This window comes from Lissotriton vulgaris, chromosome 5, assembly GCF_964263255.1.
Source record: "Lissotriton vulgaris chromosome 5, aLisVul1.2, whole genome shotgun sequence".
Classification (NCBI taxonomy): Eukaryota; Metazoa; Chordata; class Amphibia; order Caudata; family Salamandridae; genus Lissotriton; species Lissotriton vulgaris.
In genome coordinates, this window is record NC_141693.1 from 975,363,232 (window position 1) to 975,387,834 (window position 24,603).

Consider the following 24,603-nt stretch of genomic DNA (forward strand, 5'->3'; position numbering starts at 1 on the left):
CCAGCCGGGACACGCCCCCCGCCCACAATGGTTTCCCGGGGGATCGGGGCACCCATCCATACGTTCGGGGGGACCGAGTGGTCTCCCCTTTCCACTCTATTCCCATTACTTTATTTTAACTAAAGCATTAGTCGTTATGCAGAACGAACAACTTAGTAAAAGCAATAATGCAAGTGTTAGCACACGAGAACATAGAACAGCCATCTTTAGTTCTAGTGCGCAGAAGCAAGAATTCCCACCAAGCAGAGAGAATACGTCATGTCACGTGAGTGTGGCAGATGCATGCGCAGAAAAGTTCCCGCGTTGCGGCTGCCATATTAGATCACTCGAGTTACTGTTAGTAAAGAGCACATTAAAAAGATTCCCCTAGATACTAGAAATGTCGTATTTTGCATTGTTAATAAGACAAAACATGTTTATTAGTGTATTACAGTTTATTTCGAGAGGGCTGAGTCCAAGCAGGGCACTTTACGTGCAAAACCTTGCTCCATCTGTTTCAAAACTCCTATTTTACATTAGAATGATGCTGGTTCAATAAATGCTTATTGAAAAACATCCCCACCATTTATTATGTGTATTTCACGGAGACAAAGTGAGCACAAGTGACTGAGCGAAAAGTATTGCACTGTTTCCACAATCCTGAAGGATCAGGGTTGTCATGTTCGATAGTTGCCAAGAACTATTCTCTCCTTGGTAAGAGGGGTTTCTAGTGGCACTGAGAGCTAGCTGGTATACAGGCTAACATACCCGGTGGGGGTGTCTAGAATCAGTCCAGACACCAATCCTGCAGTGTATGTTGTCCGAACGTGCTAATCCTATATAGGATTATAGGGGCTACATGACAGTTGTGTTGATTGATTGGCACCAGAGTTTGTTTTGCATATGTGTGCTAATATTGTGCAAGTTGTTCTTGTCCATACGTAGTTGTTAACAATGTGCCACCATGTGATGCTTTTTTGCAAGAAATGGTCTTGTGGGAGGATGATGATGATGCCACACGGAGATTGGGTCGGAGGGATTTGGAGGCCAGAAGACATGAGAAGAAGAGTGAAGAACAGAGACAGGGATACAGAAGCAGAAAGGAAGAGAGAGGCTTAAACGTTGGGCTATGGGCATACAAGGACTGTGGAAATTAGATGTAGAGACGGGCACACAAGGATGGAGGAATACAGGATACAGATAGAGGGACTCAGAGACAGTCAGGCAGGGAAATAGGGTGGTATTGAGGGAGAGACTCATACATGTTCATAAGAGGCAGGGTGAGAGGTGATGTATGCTGTATAAACTATCTGGTTGTGTGACTTCTGAGTTGCATCACCAAACCGTGCAGCATTTTATGTAGCATCCTACTATTTTCCTTCCGAATTGATTTGAAAATTGCTGCTTTCGTGGAAATGTTTGACATGTGCATAATTGTATGTTCAACTCCACCCACATCTCAGTGATTTGCCCCTCTCTATGGTATTGCTTGTGTGGTCTATGTGAAGTGCTACACTCCTAGGAAAATAATGCTCAGAATATGTGTCATTTTCAATGATTTCCTGAGTTCTCATTCATTCACTTGATTGAACTAGACAGTGTTTTTTCCGGGAACACAGCATTAACGATTCCTGCTCATACCCTGTTTAATCTACAGTATACGAGAAACCCACAGCTATTTTACTCTTTGCTCATCAGATATTTCTATATGTAATTTATCCAGCAGCACTATCAGTTCAACACAATCATTTAATAGATCTGTTCTTCCTGACTGCCACATTCCTCTGCTTGCAGCAAAGTCAGTCGGGTAGCACCCGAAGAGCATCCCTTGGTTTGTTTTGCATCCTTTCATTCTCCAGCCTTCTTTCTCGCTCAGCATTTAAAACAATGGCATGGTAATCCTCTGCTGACCTTTTGATGAGAGCCGCGCGATTCACCATTCCCAGCATTCTATCCATATTGATGATCTGGTGCATGCAGCTTTCTGCACCCAATATGTTTCAAAACAACTCTTTTACAACTATGTCCCACAAAAGGCCTTAGGTTAATTTGTATAGAGCAGGGAATTCCTTTTGTGAAGAATAGATTCATAACTGATTGCAAGAAGTCAAGTATAGCGAAGGAGCCGAGGAGATTCATGTGACAGATGTTACTTTTCACATTTTAGCTTATTTGGATTTATAAAACCGTTAAAATTAATTTACACAAAACAGTAACACCAGCCATGTCAGTAAACACATTGAATGCAATATACGCTTTGTCTGAAAAATGAATGCCCTTTTCACACATAGGTTGGACATTTTAGCAAAGCCCGCCCGCCTTCCTAATGGGGCCCTAAATATCCAGAGCTTCATTCGTCCCAGTAGATGACGTTGTTGAAAACATACCAATCACTGCATCCTTCCGCGTCGTAAATTTAACAAACAGGCTACATTCAGAAGAAAGGCTATGATGGCAAAACCTCCCCCCATGTTCACGCGTTCCAGAAACGGCAGGCTTTCACGTTGTGTAAACCATCAGATGTTTAGAATTCTCCCAATTAAAAGAAACCCAGCGTGTATTGTGCCTTGATTTAATAGTTGTAAATAGGACCTTCTTCCTATACAACAACAGACAAACTAAGGGAAGTCACCGGGTTAATTGCAAATGTTAAGCAAGGCATGAAGAAAGCAAGGACCCGAATTAAAAGGCATAATTATTAATATGAAGCTGAAAGTAAAAAAATGCCTTTGTTGTAAAATATGAAAAAGGAAAAGATGGAGAATGACAATATAGTTATGTAGAAAATACCAATTTAAATTCTCTATATGTAAAAGTGATTACCAAAAAGATGCAGAAAGCTTCCTGATTTCTGCAGCAGAAAAGGAGTCGCTGTTTTACAAATTCGGGCAAATAGAAATAGAGCCGAGCAGTTATGCACGTTTCAGTATATATGTAAAAAAAAAACATTAAAGGGCACCGACATTTCTGTTTGATATTGATTTTCATTTCCAATGATTGGTCAATATATCAAATCATGTGGAGAAGTGTGGCTCAATGATTAGAGCAATTAAACAACAGGGGGTGGTGATGGACAGAGTTTCTGAATTAAGCAGAATACTCTCACCCAGTCAAGAGATCAGGGCTTAATCCAACACCGTTTTTTAGCTCACTGCACCATCCCAGCTCAGAACCTGGCTATATGCAAATTAGTCTGTCCCTGGCCCAGTGCATCATGGGAACAGGGCAAACCAAACTACCAAGCCAATTCTTTCACTGGGAAGGAAACAAGCTTCAGGGGACCGGTTTCTGGCATTTCAGCCTTCTTCGGCCCGGCTTGCTTGAATCCTGATGGTGCAATGAGCAAGGGACTCACGTCTAAGTATACCCTTCCATGCTTATGGTGGACAAAACAATTAAACAACAGGGGGTGGTGATGGACAGAGTTTCTGAATTAAGCAGAATACTCTCACCCAGTCAAGAGATCAGGGAGAGAGATAATTTTATCTCCGCTTTCTTGGCTTTTAAAGCCCAAAAAGCGGAGATAAACCCCCTTGATAATATGCCCCTAGGTTTTGACATACGTTAATTCTACACCACGTGTTTCGTGAAATGTGATCTGCTGAAACAGCATAAGAAAAGCATAAGAAAAACTGCTCAGCATGTCTGAATATAAGAACATGATAAAATAATGTAATTGTGTAGGAATTTTAAACATATCAAACAGAAATTATAGACCTCAAAGTCTACCTGGAGCAAACTGGATTTTAAAGTATGACACTGTATTTATTCAAAGGAACTACCACAATTCAAATTGGTAGTAAAATATAAATTAGCATATTTCAAATTCAATCGCTTACCTCAAATAATCAAATCTTTTTTTTTTTTATGACAATATACAACCTGCCAAGGTACCTTGCGCTACAATAGATGACAAAGGTAACAACAAAACGCTGGACTGGCAAGGGACCAGAGGAAAAGGATAAAGAGGGTTTCATTTTATCATTTTGACGAATCGTCCTAAAGTCAGACCGGGTAGCTGAGTGGGCGAGCCACATAAAAGGATATCCACAAATGAGACATCGTTATCAAAATACTGGCGTAAATCATTACAATAATAATACACAAGCGCAGAAGTACATGTCGCCCCAATTAGCGCCCGCCCAATCAATATATCACCTAAGGAGTTGTAATCTAGCTTATCAACAATATAATAGGATATTAGAGGGATCATTCTATAGCAGCAATAAAAGGATACGACGACGTATATAAAGCACTCATTATATGGGAAAATTCGCGACAGGACATGCGCCCTCAAACAGTAGTAGAAAAGGGAAGGAAAAGCAAAAAAATGTAATCATTCAGTGACTATGCATTAAAATCGATATCGTGGTTAGAGAATCAATAAACCATGTGATAAGACATAGACGCAAGTGCAAAAATCGTCCCGGAAAGAACCAAACCCAACCCCCCGTCTGACCCCAGATAGACAAGAAAGAAAAAGAGAAATAAGAGAAAGAACAAGAAGAAAAGACCATAGAAACAAAAAAGAAAGGAAAATCAAGCCCCAACCCCCCCACCCTGCACGTTGAAGAGGCTACGGCCCTCCCCCCCACTAACGTGCCTGTCGCCCCAAGAAACCCACAGAAGGGTAACTCCCAAGAAAGAGGAAAAGAGGGGAGGAGCCCACCAAATACTAAGTCTCCCGGACACCCCAGCCATACAACATCTTCTACCCTATACACAGTAACAAGAATAGATAGCATACAGTACTGAGTAAAATAGGGAGAGATCACAAGTATCACAACAGCACGCACTGAAGAGGTGTCCCATTCCGAGTCCCCACCCGCCAATCGAAACCAATTTGTCACTCCCCCACATGTGTATCAGCAAAAGCAGTGAGCTGCGAGCATCATACAAAGCAAGTAGAGTCACACTAGTATATTTTATAGGAGCGCTTCAATCCGGAATCTCGCCAGCCAGGAATGTACAATCCACAAAGTGAAATCCGCTAACCCTGGCCAGTCCGTACCCGTCCCCCCGGCCGGAACCCTCGTGGGGCGACCCCCACTAGCAAAACAGAGGAACAAGATGGCCGCTTTCGACAGGGAGTTGTTGTTCCAAGACAAAATGGACGGGTCCAGTCTCGACCGAATCCATGAACACCACGAAGTGGTGCCAACCGATGCTGCAAAATAATAAAAGTCAGAAGCAGGGCCAACTGAGCGTGGGCAATCAGGCTAACCAGATGCTGCGCCTGCGGCGCCATTCCCGAAGGCAGCAAAGTCAAGGCAGAGATTACAAGTTCCGACAGATACGGAGACAGTGTAGCGCTGGTGAAGAAAGCAGGCATCAAAACGCGTCCGCCAGCACTGTCGGAGAGCCGAAGTGTAGAGCACTCGTGCGGCAGCAATGTAGCCCGGTCTAGAGTCAGGATAGGCAGGGCGTCACGGTGAGAAAAGGAAGCCAATGGTGTAGAATCCACCCCGGGCGTGACAGCATCAAGTCTCTTGCGCAGCGATAGAAAGCCTTCACGCACGTCTGCCCGCAAGTTGTCGAGTGCATCGAGAATAGAGCCATAAGTTAGAGCAGCCGGGGGTTCCATCTTCTCCACGAGCACAGGCGCGGTTCCAAAGTTAGTACAGTGCCCAGGGCCCCGCAGCACAGTCCAGTGCTTATCCAAGGCAACGTTGGTAATCAGCGCAGCCGGACCAGCCATCTTGGCAGCCCCATCAGGGGAATCACAGGGGCGCGTGGGCGCCAATACCACAAAACCACAGAGACTCAGGTCGCTGTCTCAGGGCAGATCTGTAAGCAGTGGGCGATCCGTGATAGGCCCTCACGCCGATCAATTCGGAGCGGTAGCAGGCTTATGGGAAAGCTACAGTATTCGGATGTCTGCCATCGTGGGGGTGGCGCCACGCACCTCACCTGTAGATCCCGGTAGCAGCGGCACCCGTGAGAACTCCCGGTCGGCAGGCACACAGTTCACAAGTTGAAGGCAGGCGCATACATTAGGAGACAGCAGCGCCAGTCAGGACGTCAGGTTCACTCTGCATCCGTAACCCCTCGTAGCTCCGGCAGCCGCCATATCTGCATCCCAGCCTGGGTCTCGATTACGGGGGTAGGGACGAACGCCGCAAAGCACTCAGTAATATATCGGGATCTCAGGCAGGCAGGGACATCAGGGGAGCACCAGTCAATGCAGCGCTCGCTTGCCGTCCTCTCGCTATCACACAGCGGCAGGATAAAGGTCAGGATATCATCGCGAGGAACAAAGGATCGAGGAGCCGAGGGGCTACACGTCCGTTCCCGTCGCCATCTTGGCTCCTCCCCCAAATAATCAAATCTTTAAGGTGAAATCAGAGAAACAAAGGCACAGAATCCAAGTGCCTTTTACAATCAACCCGATGCTTTTCACTCCATAACTTAAAACTCATGACAAACCTATTTGTTCAATAGCATATAGAAAATATTGTTATGGATAAAACGACTAACTTTATTAATTGATTTTCATAATATGATGTGCAGTGTGGTTCATGCTTTATGACATTCCTTTGATATGTAGTTTGAGGATCCAAGAGCCCGTTGGCCCTGCAGTCTGAATGTAATCCATACAATGAGGGTGATGCCTACTCAGGCACCGCCTTAAGGATTACAATGGCTCTTTCTGACGGCCTTTCACTAGCGGTCCGAAGGCCATTGAAAGGCTGTCAGAAACAGACTTTGGGGGCCCTACTAGGGCCCCCATCAATCCGTGGCCTCCGCTATGAGACCAGGGTGGCACTACAGGGAACCCCTCAAACATCTATGCCCCATGTGGAAACATTATGAGGAGCCTTCCAGAGGGTGCAGGGATGTTCAAAAACATGCCTTTTGGCATTGGGGCTTGTGCTGTGTTCCTTTTCCGGGCCACTGCCCAAGTCTCAATGCCAAAAGGCATGTTTCCGACCGTTTCCGTGGTGGTCGGATCCTAATTAGATAGTCGGGACTGCCAGCTACTTGTCTGCCAGTTCTGTTACTGCAACGATGATGCATTGTAATTAGGGCTATAGTTTTGGACTATGGAAGTACTTTGAATTCCAGAGTCAAATTTGGACAATTTTATTTAAAAAAAGCCTGTAAGGCAGGTCTGGCTTTAAAACGACACCAGCTACCTCATCAGTGCACACTTAAGTGCTTTTAGTCCACAAGGGTCTCTAAACTTAAATGCCCTACCATATACTAGGGACTTACAGGTAGGTTGTCTTGGCCAAGCAGAATGATACTGATTACAATATCATTTTTAAGGACATAGCACTGGTCCTGGGCCTGGATGGCAGAGCCAAGGGCACTTTCAGAGTCAGCAATCCAGCATAAGTCAAAAAATGGGGGATCAGGGCAAAAACGGATGACTTTCCTACACCTATTGTCTCAACTTTCAGGATATGAGTTAAAGAGGAACAAGAGACTAATGCAACAGAAATGGAAATGGAAGAGGAGAGGACTCCAAGAGCAATGAAAGGTAGGAACTACAGCCAGACTCATGCCATGATTAGGAGGCACCCAGTGACAGGTCCAATACAACAAACCCCAAATTGAAGCGGCGATCACAATCCCCTCAATATTTGTTTGAGGATGAGCTTAGAACCTGATGCTGCAGGAATTAGGGAAACTAATGTAATTCTATCTATGAATAAAGGTCTTCTGGTTAAATTAAACAAATTAGATCCAATCTGTTTATTACAGTGCGTGGGGCAGTTAAATACAAAGCCTCGCAAGGTTTGCTTAGATGACAGAGCAGTGCCATCTGTGATCATGGATTCCTACATCTCACTTTGCGATACATTAAAATATCTGATGACCTCAACTAGAGGTCCAAAACTCAATCAGTGGTTTGATAGTGCTTGTTCCTCTGCACGTAAGAAGTTATTTATAGCCATAAATAAGAAGTCTTATGAGCATGAGGTGGTTCAGGCATGTAGGAAGAACTGAAAGTAGGTGGTAGCCCAAAGAAAGATGGTGTAATGACCGGATTCTCGGACCAAGAATCACCCACTCACCTAGATACAACCAACCCGACCAAAACGTAACAAAATCCCTTCCCGGACCCTATTTACAATGGTTCCTGAATACTTACCCGGGAATGGGGCACTCGCAATATACAAGCTTATATTATCAAAAACACTGCTAGATCTAAGGAGTTACTAAGAATAATCACTAATAACTACGGAATTCCATGTCCCATCCTATGATCTTACCTTATAGCCCCGCGACAATCTGGCCCGGACTATTCTACCCTCCTTCTCATGGTGTAGAGCAGCTCACTTTACCACACCAACCACAATTGGTGTTCTCATTAACGCCCTATCTTGAGCGATCTCACTACACACCAATCACAATTGGTGCTCTCATTAACGCTCTATCTTGAGCGATCTCACTACACACCATCCCCAATCGGTGCTCTCATTAACGCCCTATCTTGAGCGATCTCACTACACACCAATCCCAATTGGTGCTCTCATTAACGCCCTATCTTGAGCGATCTCACTGTCTTATTAATACCTTCTTCTCTCTCTCTCTATTAGGGAATTTTCTTTATACCTAATATTCACTGGGAGTCGATCTTACATAAATTGTTATCCCTCGTGTGATAGATAGGAGATCCGATCCTCTCACACAAGAACTGCCAAATTGTTACACTTAAGAATTATTCCCTGACATAAAACTCACATCAATCTCCCGCATCAGTTACCTGTAGGAAGGGAATCGCCCATCCTTCCATACGATAGCACCTGGCTGTAAAGAAAGGTTAGCTTTATCATAGAAACAATACTCAAGTATGTGTTCGTTACAAACATGGGTCCCTTTATTACACAATAATAGACAAAGAAAACATTATATTATAAAGTCACAATACTACCTAACAATCTAAGCATAGCCTGAAAAGTAAAGGAAATAATTAGTATGCATGCATGCTATAATAGCAGGACAGACTTCACCTTATAATTACGGAGTCCGGGTCTGGCTGTCGTCTGCGTCCCTCTCTCATCTGTGCCTTGGCACATCTCAGATTCTACTCTGCACCCACGGATACACGTCAGCACCGCTATGCTCCTTCAAAGCACTGGAACCCTTCTCTCGTCTTCTTCTCTGTTTCTCAGCTCTGCACTAATTACTTTGCACTGGCTTCCTCTCTCCCACGATCTGTCTTCACCTCCAGACTTCAATCTAATGATATAGTTTCAACCGCTTTGGAAACCATCTATTCAACTAACTTCTTCACTCTGATTGTTCTAACTCTGACGTTTAACTATCTCCAACTGCTCTAACAGACTGACTCACAATGTAGCTTCAGTCTCTCCAAAAGATCATCGGCCTTCGATTGCTCAAAACTCCAACTGTCGACTGCATCTGCTAAGTGTCATCTGCCTGCCTCTCCTCTCTACACCTCGATAATATAAAGAGCTCCTCGTTCATGGACATTTCCAGACAGTAACCTGCCGCCCACCAGATTCCTGTACTAGGCTCCGGGCCTCCGACGCTCCCACAGTGGCCAACTGTTGTTTAGTCTAAAACCCAAGCTCTGCTTACATTCCTCCGATAAGGGCCAGCTCTGAGCGGTTCCTCTCCAGTGAACAACAGCTCATAACTAAAACATCACTCTTGACCTACAAGCGCCTCGAGCAGCCAAGGCAGGAAAGAAAATGGAGTCTCTCTTGTTTGGGCCTTGTAGGCCCGAAAAAGATGAAAGAGAAGCATAGCTCTATCTAAATACATAAGCAAGCCCTACCAATAGGTAATATAATATCAGGAATAAAGGATCTACCCTCTAATATAGGCCTTCAGGCCCGAATATGATGAAAAGACATATTATTATGCCAAAGTCAATAGGCTAACCCTAAGAATAAGCCGAAAAATAGGGATCTATCCACTATACTAAGATGGTAGTAGACTAAAGTCACCAGCACTCAGAAATAGGACAAAATATCCGGTCACTACAGATGGTTATTAGAAAAAAGACATTGGAGGACCGGTAACAGTAGGTTAGTTGAAAGACAGTGCATTGTTTTGGAAGATATCTAATCTCCTTTTTTTTAAGGAGCCTAACTGTCCAAAAGTAATATGTCTGAAAGCAACGGACTCATGGTTTAACATTTCTCTTAGATTTATTCAAATACACGGGTAAGTAACATTTTAGTAGACACAAATGATAAGTTATATGGTATGGGGTTGGTATCTTTAGCCCCGCTCCAGATTGTCAAGAGAGCAGAAGCTATTAAAGACAACTCTAGTGGGAAAGTGCCAGGTGAGAGGATATGCCATTTTTTGTGTTTAAAAAAATTACTGCCTTGTGGGCACTGTTGATTACTAATTCTTTATGGGCGGCCTCTAAAACTTTGATTCCCACCACTCTTACTATCAGGTTTTATAAATATTGAAACTATTATGGCCTTCAAACAGAAGGCCATAATAGTTTCAATATTTATAAAACCTGATAGTAAGAGTTGTGACTGTTATCAGTCAGTATCACTGTTGAACTATTACTGTTAAAATTCTAGGTTGAGTCCTTCTGGCTACACTAGAAACTTGGCTGAACAGAATGGCATTCTCATAGATGTTCAGTATGGTCTTCAACAAGGCATGGGATGATGGAATCCTTTAATTTGTACTTGTTTACAGCAATTTATACTAAAACTAAGGGTTCAGCTATGCACTTGGCATCTATGGAGTGTCCTGTGCATCCAATAAAATGAGCAGATCAGAGCTTTGGTTGATAATGACTGAGATGGGGGTGGAAACATAATTAATTACCCTTTTAGAGGAACTGCACATGAATGTTACAACAAGGGTCTGTTTTGTCCCAAATGAAGAGTGCACTGAGTTAATTAAATATGACCGAGTGGTATCTTGTCTCAATTTTCTTCACTCTTCATATCAATGGGCTGGCGGATTTTTTTGTTAAATGTGGGATGGATGTTCGTCTCATGGGTAAATGTCTGATACTGTACTTGTGTACGCAGATGATGCAGCTCTACTGGCTAGACCTGCACATGGCCACCAGGGTATTTAATACATTTTACTCTGTTCATGAGAATTTATATCTAAATTATAATTTAACAAAAACATTTGCTATGATATGTGGCCCAAACAATACTAAAAACTGCTCGCATTTTATAATTAAACTCACAACAAACTCTCTTTATTCACTGATATAGATAAAGATTGTGATAATTTAATGTGACAAACAGCTCCTGCTCTTCTCTAAAACAATTGCAAGGATCTATATGTCTATGACAGCAGTGATGAGCCCTGATGATGGGAAACCAAAACTTTAATTGAAACTGTCCCTGCTACATCAGCCACTGAGATAGTTATCTGCAGCCAGCCTTTCTCTAGGTCCTCGGATGTTGTCCGAAACCAGGATTTTTGTCTAGAGTGACCATCTAATTCCAGGTCACAATGGACACCTTTTCCAGTTCTGGACTTTTGGGCAAGAACCTTATGCATTCTAGAGTTTTAGTGTCAGTAAGAAAACTTTATTTGGTTAATTACAACCTTAAAAGTATACCCTATACATAAAATTACTGTTAAAACTTGAACAAGATCATATTAAAAACATGGCATTTGTACTTCCCGTAAAATAGTACATTCCTTCGTACTAAATACAAAAATACCCCTAGGGGTAATTAAGTCAGGCAATTTCCATCAGCGTCAAATCAATTCCAAAGGATCCAAATCACAACGTTAACCTTTACATGTACAGGCTCATCCTCCCCCCATGAGCGCCGCCTAAGGTATTTACTCTGAACACTTTAGAAACAACTTGACTTTACACAAAAATTTCCCCATAGCACAAGCAATATCTAGATACCTCATTTCAGCTATAAGGCTAGCAGCTTGCATCCTATTTCTGATCCTGTATTTTTTAAAAATCGGACGTAAAATTTCTTTTCGTAAATCTAAAAACATCATACAATCTAGTAAAATGTGTACAATATCGCAGTGGGTACCCAACCCGCAAGTACAGGTTCCATTATTATTTAACATAAATAACATTTTTGGCTTCCTTGTTCCCATAGCAGGGGTTTATCCCCATTCGCACTTTTAGGACCTCACGTCTTAGGCGGTAGCTGGGCAATCTGTCTAAATAGGGGTACTGTTGGTTAAGTTTTAGTGTAATTAGACTAATAGACCTGGAAAGGGGCGACCACTCGGTCCCCCCGAACGTATGGTTGGGTGCCCCGATCGCCCCGGGAAACCATTTTGGGCGGGGGCGTGGCTCGGCTGGTATGCCCGAAGCGGCGTAGCCGGGGCGCGCCTTTTCCCGCCCAAGAGGGGTTGTCCTAGACACCTACACCAAAGACCACGCCCAGTAGGCGTACCGGAGGAGGGTACACGCCCTCCCGTGGAAGAATAAATAGAGCAGGAATCCGAAGAAGCGTCCTCTTGTTCCTGTGCTCTGAAGGCTGCACCCACTCGTTGCTCGTGAGCCCTCGACGGAACAAGCAGCAATTTTGAGAACTTGTAATCTTGTTGTTTCTCTTTCAGTTACTTGGAGTTCGAAGAGTCCGGAACCTCGTCGATTGGCTAGGAGCGGAATACTCGACATCATGGCTGGCAAGAAAGCGGGAAAGAGTTCCCAGACGGACAAGGTGTTACGCCTATTGTCGAACCGGATGGCTTGCATGGACCGAAAACTCGGACAAGTCCAATCGATCGGTAGAGGTTTGACGGAGGTCAAAAAACAGCTGGCTGCACTGAGCAACCCGGGTCACCCTAAGAAGGTAATAGGCCCGGCCTTGCCGGGAGTCGTCCCTGAGGGTAGAGGGAAATGGGTCAAGAAGAGGGCAGTTTTGGGGGAGGTTCCGGTCCCAGAGGTACCCCCAGTCGCCCCCCTCATGCCGGTAGACAACCCGATACCAAATCCTGATATGGGGCAGCCGATCCCGGTTGTAATTACTCCCGATAATGATGAGGATATGCCTCCCGAATTGGCCATCCAATTGGCAGCATGGCTCAGGAAGAAAGCAGGGGGTAAAGTGGCCCCTGGGGATCCGGCCGAGGAGGCCAGACTACTAATCGAGCAATTGCGGCAGTCGAGAGATGTCGCAAAGACGAATGTTCCTCTTGTTTACCCACAGGTAGCACCGGTAGGACCTGCAGTTGGTCACGAGAAAACGGCGGGAACAACGGCCGAACCGGGTAAGCTCGCATTGCCAATGGCGGGGGAGGGTTCATTACCCTCGAGGCGGGAGAAGGTGGCACAGCACATCCCTTTGGCCACGAAAGAGTTAATATGGGGGGACAAATATGTTAACATGTTTTCCTTATTAACTGACCATCGCGAGATGGAATATGCTAAAACCCAGAAGGATTTGTGGCACCCGAGCGTCTGGCGCGACAAGATGGCGGAATTCAGGGTGGACGAGACAGTAACTAATTGGGTTAAGGCCTTTTCTATATTTACTGCAGTTATGGGGGAACGTAAACCCGAGGTGATGACTGAGTTGACTTGCTATCAAAATCGTATTATGGATTTTTATTCTATGTATGAGGGAGAGGAATGGAAAGGTTATGACATGAAATTCCGGAAAGCCAAAGAATATGATGCTACTTTGACTTGGGATTGCCTGGACTCGGTGTCATGGCACAAGCAGCTCCTGCCAGGGGCGGCAGGTACGTCCTCGCCAGGCGGGAGTGGGTCGGGGGTCGTCCGCCAAAAGCCTGCGGTGCTCTTTCGAGCGGGCGCCGGTGGGGATCACCAGCCTAAGACCGGTGGGAATGGCGGCAAGCGGGGGGTCTGTTGGGGCTTCAATCGAGGCAACTGTAACAGACCGCAGGGAACATGTAGGTTCAAGCATGTATGTGCAGGCTGTGGGAACTCCTCACACCCGGAGAGTTCATGTAAATCGAAAAATAGCGGGACGGGAGGAAAAGGAGGCTCTAAGCAGGAGTGAGGTAGAACGTTGTGACCGATTGCCTACACCCGTTGATCTCATGGCTATGACTCCTTGGTTAAACAGATACCCTGATCATGTATCCGCTGGGGTGTTGAGGAACGGATTCTTACATGGCTTCCACATCCCGGCGGGGGATTTTCGGGGGGACTCCTTCTGTAAAAAACAGTTATCGGTACAGCACAACCCATGCGTGGCAGAGAAGAAAATAGCAAAAGAAGTCAGCTTAGGGCGAGTGGCATGGCCTTTCCATCGCCCGCCGGTGGCGGAATTCATCTGTTCCCCGTTAGGGGTTGTCCCGAAGAAAGACCCGGGGGAGTTTAGACTTATTCATAACCTGTCTGCTCCAAGGGGTTCCTCTGTGAACGAGGCCATTGACCCAGAAGTCTGTTCAGTACGGTACGCATCGTTCGATGAGGCCGTGGCCATGTTAAATCGCCTGGGCCCCGGGGCGCTGATGGCGAAATCAGATATCGAATCGGCGTTCCGGTTGCTCCTGGTACACCCACAGTATCAGCGCTTGCTAGGTTTTGCATTTCAAGGGAGTTATTACATGGATAAATGCAAGCCTATGGGTTGCTCCATTTCTTGTGCCTATTTTGAAATGTTCAGTTGTTTTTTAGAGTGGGCATTCACCGAGGCCACAGGGCATAGGCATGTTATGCACTATCTTGATGACTTCCTGTTCTTGGGAGCAGCCGGCGATACGAGATGTGCGCAGGCGCTGCACGACTTCTGCATCCTCATGAGGGAGTTTGGAGTCTCATTGGCACCAGGTAAGACGGTTGGACCATCTACTTCACTGGAGTTTCTGGGAATTGAGCTAGATTCTGTGGAGGGATGTTTCCGTTTACCGATGGAAAAGGTGGCCAAATTTAGGGCTTCCTTGACGCAATGCCTGGGTAAGGAAAAAGTGACCCTGCACCAGTTACAGCAAACAGTGGGTCAGCTTAACTTTGCTTTGAGGGTAATACCAATGGCCCGCCCCTTCTCACGCTCTATTGCACAAGCCATGGTTGGTCTCAAAGAGGGGCACCACCGTACGAGACTGTCGGCAGAGGTTCGCCAGGATATGCGCATTTGGTTGGCATTTCTGGCGGACTTCAACGGTCGAGTCGTGTGGAACAAGCCGCCAGCGTCTTCAGATGAACTAGGTCTGTGGACTGACTCAGCGGGGAGCGTGGGATTTGGCGCCATCTTAGGTAATCGATGGTCGGCACAAACATGGCCGGCCTGGTGGCACTCCAGCGGTCTCACAGGTAACATTGGGTTCTTGGAGTTATTCCCCATTTGGGTTGCTCTGATGGCATGGCCTGACGACTTCAGGGACCGCTCAGTGGTGTTTTGGTCTGATAATATGACTGTTGTCGAATGTATTAACCAACAGGCAACACGCTGCAAATGGATCTTGAGATTGTTGAAAGAAGTTGTGCTGCTTTGCATGAGGCTGAATGTACAGTTCAGGGCGAAACATGTGCCAGGCGTACTGAATCATGCAGCTGATGCACTCTCTCGTTCACATATGCAGGCGTTCAGGGGTTTTTGTATTTGATTCGAGTATTCTTTTGAGCACTTTTCCCCTGCTTTTAGCTGGGTCTCGCCCCCTCCCTCATACTGCATTTAAATTGGCTCCTCCACCGCCGTTTGGCGGGTCTGGGTCCCGAGGGTGGTCCTGTACGGGCGCCATTTTGCTTTGGGCTCAGTGTACAGCTACGGGCGCCATTTTGGAGCGTCCTCGCGCTCGCGCTGGGATTGGTGGCCCTATTTAAGGCGGATCTATCCATCTTCTCTGCCTTGACAGGTACTAGCACTGCTGCGCACGCGCTGCTGCTGGCGCTTTCGTTTTTAAAACGATCCCGATTTTGTATTTGATTTGAGTATTCTTTTGAGCATTTTTCCCCTGCTTTTAGCTGGGTCTCGCCCCCTCCCTCATACTGCATTTAAATTGGCTCCTCCACCGCCGTTTGGCGGGTCTGGGTCCCGAGGGTGGTCCTGTACGGGCGCCATTTTGCTTTGGGCTCAGTGTACAGCTACGGGCGCCATTTTGGAGCGTCCTCGCGCTCGCGCTGGGATTGGTGGCCCTATTTAAGGCGGATCTATCCATCTTCTCTGCCTTGACAGGTACTAGCGCTGCTGCTGGCGCTTTCGTTTTTAAAACTATCCCGATTTTGTATTTGATTTGAGTATTCTTTTGAGCACTTTTCCCCTGCTTTTAGCTGGGTCTCGCCCCCTCCCTCATACTGCATTTAAATTGGCTCCTCCACCGCCGTTTGGCGGGTCTGGGTCCCGAGGGTGGTCCTGTACGGGCGCCATTTTGCTTTGGGCTCAGTGTACAGCTACCGGCGCCATTTTGGAGCGTCCTCGCGCTCGCGCTGGGATTGGTGGCCCTATTTAAAGCTTTCCTCTCCCGCGCAGCGGGACGGGCAGGTGGGACGCCGTCGCTTAGCCGGAGTCGTGCCAGAGTCCTGCCCGTCTGCGCTCGTCCGCGACGAGGAAGCGCGAGACGTGGTAGGGCCTGGTTTCTTTCTCCTTTTATTCATTTTAACCTACCCTTTGGATGTCGACTTATTCACGGTCAGAGTTGCTTGCCATAAGGAGCAGGGTCAAGGCCTGTTTATGTGACCCTGTACACCCTTTAGTGGGCCCTTACACCTGTGCTTGTAAGGGTTGGTCGCTAGATAGCCCTACCAAGATCCGCGCTCTGGAAAATGCCTCCCCAATTATACATAAGTCCGATGCTGCTCGGGGCCTCCGGATTTGGTGTTTAAATGTAAGATCACTGGTCAAACATTACCAGTTGATACATGACCTGATTGAAAAAGAGGATCCTGATCTTTTTTTATTCACTGAAACCTGGCTTCAGGATTCAGATGTCGCTATTTTAAATCTTGCTTTCCCTCAGAATTACACGGTGTTAATAGGACCACGAGAGGAGGTGGCATCGCTATGGCAGTTAAATCCTGCTTTCCTGCTGAATGGAAAGCTTCTGGGCTGCCTGCTTGTGAAAGTGCACTCTTCAAAGTTGCTTTTAGCCATCAATTTACGTTTAGCGGTTTGCTCATATACCGCCCTCCTGGCAATGATTCTGTCTTCAAATCCGCGCTGGCCGATATGGTTAGCCCTATAGCGCTCGGCTGTGCGAACTTTAACATCATGGGTGACCTTAACATTCATTTTGATAATAGGTCATCCGCAACCGTTAATACCTTGCTGGCGGATCTTGAAGCTCTTCAACTCGTCCAGCTGGTCACTCTTCCCACCCATACAGGGGGCCATATCCTTGACCCCTTTTTTTCCACGCTTGAGGAGGTGAAGGTGTCAGATCCGATACAGTTGGGATGGACGGATCATTTGCTAGTAGAAGCCATCTGTCCTATCCAGATAAACCTTTTAAATCGGTGGATAGGCCAATTTTGAAAAGGCATTGGCATAAGCTTAAACTGGAAGAGTTTTATAGCCTACTGGAACAGAAACCCTTGAGCGCTTTTGTGAATGTGGACCAGGGTTACCAGTTGTTCTGCGCTTGGATCTCTGACGCTTTGAATCTTCTTATACCCATGCGCTGGTCGAAAGGCCATGCGAAGATACCCAGCCCATGGTATAATGAGTCCTTGGCAGAGCTGAAAAAAACTTGCCGGAAAGCAGAGAGGGACTGGAGAAGATCCTATGACCCTGCTCTGAAAACCCTGTACTTTGCCAATTTAAAGCTCTACCACAGGGCCATCTGCAGAACACGAGCCGCATTCTATGCTCAGGAATTTTTGGCCAGCACTAACCCATCTAAACTGATTTTTAAGGTCCTGAAAGACCTTATGAAGAAAAGAGCTACCTCAGAAGTGATTTGCACCGACTCCCATTGTGAGAATTTGGCTACTTTTTTTCTGGAGAAAGTGCAAAAAATATACCGCGGATTTGATCTGAGCCAGCCTAATCCAGAGATAGTTGACCCTAATCTTTCAGGGTACGAGACTTTGACCGTCTTACCTGAGCTGTCCACCGAGGCTTTCGACAGACTTAGCCTCAGTGTTAAATCAGGCTCCCCCCTGGATCCGCTGAAGCCAGCTCTTATTAACACACTTCCCCCGCTGTGCCGAGCTCCTATACTAAAACTCATTAATATGTCACTGTCAACTGGTACGGTTCTTTCTGCTTGGAAACAGGCGGTAGTTACTCCAATCTTAAAAAAGGCTAATTCTGACCCTTTGTTGCCAGAAAACTACCGCCCGATATCTCTTTTGCCTTGGATGGCTAAAGTAACGGAAGCTCATGTCAACTCGATCCTTTCTGAGCACTTGACTCGTAATCAGATATTGGATCCGAGTCAGAATGGCTTCCGGCCAGGACACAGCACCGAAACGGCATTACTGTACATCATTGAACATCTTCGCCTGGTACTAGATTCCGTACGTACAGCAGCGCTCCTGCTATTAGATCTGAGCGCTGCTTTCGATACTGTGTCCCACCATATACTGCTCCAACGTTTAGAGGAAGCTGGAGTAGCAGACATCGCCCTCCAGTGGTTTCGATCTTTTCTGTCAGAGCGAACCTTTAAAGTGGCTATACCACCATGCCAATCCACCATTCATCCCTTGGATCTGGGAGTCCCACAGGGCTCCTCGTTGAGTCCCACCATGTTCAACCTCTATGTGAAACCGCTAGCTGCGGTCGTCAAACAATGGGGTCTGACGATGACCTCATATGTGGACGATACGCAGCTGGCGGTGACACTTAGTGGAGACCCTGATGTTGAAGCTCCCAGATTCCGAGCAGGACTGGTGGCAGTAGCGTCCTGGCTCCGCACCAATTGCCTTCAGTTGAATGCCACCAAGACTGAGGTGTTAGTGTTGGGGAAACACGCTGAGATATGGGGAAACCAATGGTGGCCTCCAGAGCTGGGCGTTACTCCGATTCCAGCTTCCGGAGTGAAAAATCTAGGAATTTGGCTGGATCCCGCGCTCACTTTTACGGGACACACTAAGAAGGTGGCTGCCACGTGCTATGGTATCCTGCGCGGCATAAAGCCGGTTCTGAAGTACTTCGATCCCCCTACTCGGCAGCTCGTGGTCCAGGCATCGATTTTATCTTGACTGGACTACGGAAGCTCGCTGATGTTAGGGGTGAACCAGGCGGAGGCCTCCAGGCTCCAAAGGGTCCAAAATGCCATGGCGTGGGCCATTGTAGGCCTTCCCAGACACTGCTCTGTGTCAGGTACCATCCAGGCCCTTCATTGGCTATCGGTCAGACAACGGATTAAATTTAAAGCGCTTTGTCTGGCCTTTAAAATAATGAAACTTTCCTCGCCGCCGGCACTTGCCAACCTGCTTACTCCTTACATCCCTCTGAGATCACTGAGGTCAGAGGCTCTTCATCTGGCAGTCTGCCCCCGTTTTAAACTGAGTAGAATGGGTGGCCGCTCCTTCCGGGTGCTTGCAGCAGGGTTGTGGAATTCGCTCCCGGTGCACATCCGAGCTCTTAATGATCTGTTCACCTTCAGGCGGGCGATTAAAACCTTTCTGTTCCCCGCCTCTGAGTAGCCGTCCTCTCTTTCATGTGTGTGTTATGTTATAGTACCTGTCTGAGCGCCAGGACGCCCCTTTGCTGGGGCAGCTGTGCGCTATAAAAATATAAATAACATAACATAACATAACATTATCTACCTACAGCGGACCTAGTGGCGGCACCATTCCCCGAAGCACTATGGCTAATCGGTGCCCCGGACTACAAGACCTCGTGGCAGCAAGTTTAGCCCCCAGGACAAGAAAGGCATACGAAGGACCGTTTCATTCCTATTGCACATTTTTGGGTCCAACAGGGAGTCAGAGCTGGGGTCAGGAGGAATCCTTCCTGGGGTTCCTGGTAGCGCTGCACAGAGAAGGCCGATCAGCGGCAACGGCCAGTAGGCATAGGGCGGCCATTTCATTCATGGCGCAGGTGCATGGCATTAGAGACCCAACGGGTTCCTTTTTGGTTAAGAAGGCCCTTCGCGGCTGGCAGCGCCTCAAGGGTCGCAAGCAAGATGCGAGGCGCCCGATTGGCTTACACAGGTTGGCTCTACTTGTAGCGAAACTAGACGAGACGTGCTCCTCCCATTTCGAAGCAGTTCTGTTCCGGGCAGCTTTCGCATTAGCATTCCATGGGGCTATGCGGGTGAGCGAACTGGTCGCAAGGAATAAGAAAGACGTTGAGGGAGGCTTGTGCAGGGATCACATCCAAATTAGGGGTGATTCGATGGTGGTCTCGATAGCCAGGTCCAAGACCGACCAGGGGGCTATGGGGAATAGTGTTGTTGTGCAGCACGCGCGAGGGTCCCCCACGTGCCCAATAAAGTGTATAGAGGAATACTTGGCACTAAGGGCGGCTACATGGGGGGGGAGTTTGCTGAGGCACAAGGATTGCACCCCACTGACGAGGTTTCAGTTCCAGAGGGTGCTAGCACTGGCAATCGCTGCTGCGGGCATGGACCCGTGCGATTTTGGGACCCACTCCTTTAGGATAGGGGCTGCTACTGAGGCTACAGCCAGGGGTCAGAGTGCGGAGGAAGTGAAACAATTGGGACAATGGTCCTCGAATTACTTCAAAAGGTATGTGCGATTGCACATGTTGTAAAGATCAATTGACATGCACTCACGCTTCTTGTCTTTTGTTTGAATTACAGTTTCGCGAGCCTGTCACGCGGGGCGGAATTTGCAGTCGACCCAGCATCAGGAGACCAGCGGTCAAGGATCACCGTCCGGAGAGAAAGTGGTATGGGACGTGGGCCACTCATATGTGAGGCGCGCCGGGGACGTATTCAAAGCAGGTGACGCGACTCACGCAGCTGGGGAATACGGGTACAGAGTGGCCTTCCATGGGAAGGGTTGGCTCTGTTTTGACCATTTCGAATCATTTTTTGAGGGTCTCCTAGGGCGGATAAGGTCACTGCCATCTGTAGTCATAGTACACCTGGGGGGCAATGACTTGGTGACACTGGGTAGACGAGTGTTGTTCGAACAAATTTTGTCTGCTGTTAGCTGGTTGGCTAAAAGAATCCCGGGGTGCACGATTGCCTGGTCCCACATGATTCCCAGGAAAGTATGGCGGGGGGGCCTGTCAGTGTCAGCACTGAACCATTCGGTGAAAAGGGTTAATAATAAAATTCGGAAATTGTTTCGCTCTTCGCAGTTGCATAGCATCCCTCACGGGTGTATTCGGGGTGATCTCATGTATCTGAATGATGGGGTTCACCTGTCCAGGGAGGGGAACGATTTACTCATAGGAGACTTCATAGTATGGCTAAGGGGTTTGAGGAAGCATGACCTTTAGGAGGAGTTGGGGGGGCCGGATAGTCGGTCAACTTTCCGGCCTGTGGCGGTAAGGTCATGATCGGTGAGCAGTAATTTCAAGGTCCCTAGAGGGGGGCGCCACCCACAACGGATGGGAGCGCCCGAGGGGAGGCGGCCATTGGCCCCTCCCACGGGGAGGCGGCACCCACTAAGGATGGGTTGCCTAGGGGGAGACGGCCATAGGCCCCTCCCAGAGGGGGGAGGCGGCTAGATGCCCCTCCTACTAATTTCCCAGGGGCCGGATATCCGCGACGGCGGATAGAGAGTGTGGGGATGGGGGGGAGTCCACGCTGTCCTTCCTACAGATACCTAACACGGGAACTCGGGCGACCTTTAAGATGGCGTCGAGTGGAAAGGGGGCCCACACCACGACAAGGGAAGTTACAGTTGGCAACGAGGGTAGAGTCCTCTGCGCATGCGCCACTCACACGGTGAGGGCGAGAGTTTTGGTAGTAGGGATCTGACACCGGTTAGGACCTTGCCGTTGGCCCTTAATGCTAGGATGTACAATTTTAATTTAGAATGTTCGGCTAGGAAACCTTTGTATTAGAGATCTGTTAAGGTTAGCCAAAGAACATGTCTTCATCGAAATGTAATAAATGTAAAATTGTACATAATTATGAAACTTTTATTTAATCTTTTAAATTTTGTTTCATATTTTAATAAATACGGCCGGGAGGGTGACTCCCTCCCGCCTTCCAAAAGTTCAAACTTGTGTCCGACTTCTCCTATCCTTGGGGATTGTGTTGAGAGGGGGTGGTGGGCATCCCGGCCATATGGAAAGGGGCGACCACTCGGTCCCCCCGAACGTATGGTTGGGTGCCCCGATCCCCCCGGGAAACCATTTTGGGCGGGGGGCGTGGCTCGGTTGGTATGCCCGAAGCCTTTTCCCGCCCAAGAGGGGTTGTCCTAGACACCTACACCGAAGACCACGCCCAGTAGGCGTACCGGAGGAGGGTACACGCCCTCCCGTTGAAGAATAAATAGAGCGGGAATCCGAAGAAGCGTCCTCTTGTTCCTGTGCTCTGAAGGCTGCACCCACTCGTTGCTCGTGAGCCCTCGACGGAACAAGCAGCAATTTTGACCCACCCACCAGCCCCTTATGGCAATGCTGGTTTTAAATAAAGTTTTGCTGAGTAGGCCTTTTTTCCTTTGTAGAAAAGTAAAGGAATGTTTATGATAAGGATGTGACTTCTGCCTGTAGGATAATGTTTTCTTGGTAGGAGTGAGCAGTCGATGACGCATCGAGGAAATGTCAGAATATTTTCCTTTAGTAGGTAAACAACTGTCGTATTTATTTTGGTCGGGCGGTAAGGTCATGATCGGTGAGCAGTAATTTCAAGGTCCCTAGAGGGGGGCGCCACCCACAACGGATGGGAGCGCCCGAGGGGAGGCGGACATTGGCCCCTCCCACGGGGAGGCGGCACCCACTAAGGATGGGTCGCCTAGGGGGAGACGGCCATAGGCCCCTCCCAGGGGGGGGAGGTGGCTAGATGCCCCTCCTACTAATTTCCCGGGGGCCGGATATCCGCGACGGCGGATAGAGAGTGTGGGGATGGGGGGGAGTCCACGCTGTCCTTCGTACAGATACCTCACACGGGAACTCGGACGACCTTTAAGATGGCGTCGAGTGGAAAGGGGGCCCCCACCACGACAAGGGAAGTTACAGTTGGCAACGAGGGTAGAGTCCTCTGTGCATGCGCCACTCACACGGTGAGGGCGAGAGTTTTGGTAGTAGGGATCTGACACCAGTTAGGACCTTGCCGTTGGCCCTTAATGCTAGGATGTACAATTTTAATTTAGAATGTTTGCATTTGCAGGATGTTAGACTCGGCTAGGAAACCTTTGTATTAGAGATCTGTTAAGGTTAGCCAAAGAACATGTCTTCATCGAAATGTAATAAATGTAAAATTGTACATAATTATGAAACTTTTATTTAATGTTTTAAATTTTGTTTCATATTTTAATAAATACGGCCGGGAGGGTGACTCCCTCCCGCCTTCCAAAAGTTCAAACTTGTGTCCGACTTCTCCCATCCTTGGGGATTGTGTTGAGAGGGGGTGGCGGGCATCCCGGCCATATGAACTAATGAGGCAAATAGACCTGAAATCAATGATTTGTAGGTGAAACTCTTAGGACTGGTGACTGTGTCCATAATGACCTAGAGTGAGGTGGTCACCATAATTCTCCCACTACCCTAAAGGACATTACGACCGGCCCATTACAATGCGACCGAACACTGTGCGGTCACATTGAACTTTTCTCAATTGTAGCTTGTGTTATTTCCGGAAACTGGCTGTAACATAAGCTCCCATTGAGAAAAGGGAGGTTTAGTTCATCCCTGCACCCCGTGGCAGGCACCTCAAGGTGCCTGCCACAGTGTGCAGGTATTAACAGACCTCCAACCAGAGGCCGTGCACCCAAGAGAGCCCTGCTGAGGCCCCCTAACGTCGAGTTCTGACAGCCTTTCTATGTCGGAAAGGCCGGCATGAAAAAGGCTGCTGAAATCCGACATTGTAATCTCAAGGGAGGAAATGCCTGTCCTTGAGATTACGGGCCAGATGCCAACTGGCCGCTGGGCTCTCTGAGCCTGTCGGAAGCCAGCCGGAATGACCTGCAGGTTTAGTTTACGAACGCCTCCATTGTAATGAGGCTGTCGTAAATTAAATGGACTGCCTGATTACAATGCGGCCGACCTTTTATGGCTGCATTGTAATCAGCCCCTAGGTGTTTCTAATGATTCTAATTCAGGTTTTAAGTCAGAAATGTTCCTTGGGAATTCTAGAATTTCCTTACTCTTGCCAGGCATGTATGAGCAGCAAAGCTGAGCTTTCAGCATCTTGCAGACTCCAGTTTTTACTGCGAGTAAATTATCTAATGCTAAGCGATTTTGTAAAACCATTGATTTAACAGCTATTAATTCTGTATTAGCAACAATTGAGGCTTCAGAAGTACAGGGGCTGCATTATGGAAAGTGGCCCTGGATGCAACAGGAATGTGCACCCACTTTGTGCACCCCAGGGCACTTTTGTATTACAGAAAGGGCTGCTGATGCTTGTGCGGCCCTTTCTGTAATACAGATATTACTGGTGCACATATAGCGCCAGCGCTATCACTAGAGGGTGTTCCCTCATTTGCATTGGGGCATTGCCCGGTAAAAATGAGGGAATCCCTTTGCCTCTGTGCCGATGCCATACTATAGACGGGGGCGTAGAAGCACAGTGGTACACGGTGGTACACTGTCAATGCGCCCCCTGACAGAAGCCCTCTGGAGGGGGTAAGCGGGTCCTCTGGACCCTCCCAGACTCCACCCACCTGCAAGAGGATCTCTCTCCCCTCTTAAAAGTGCAGGCAGGTTGCTGCCTGCACAGTGAAACATGGAG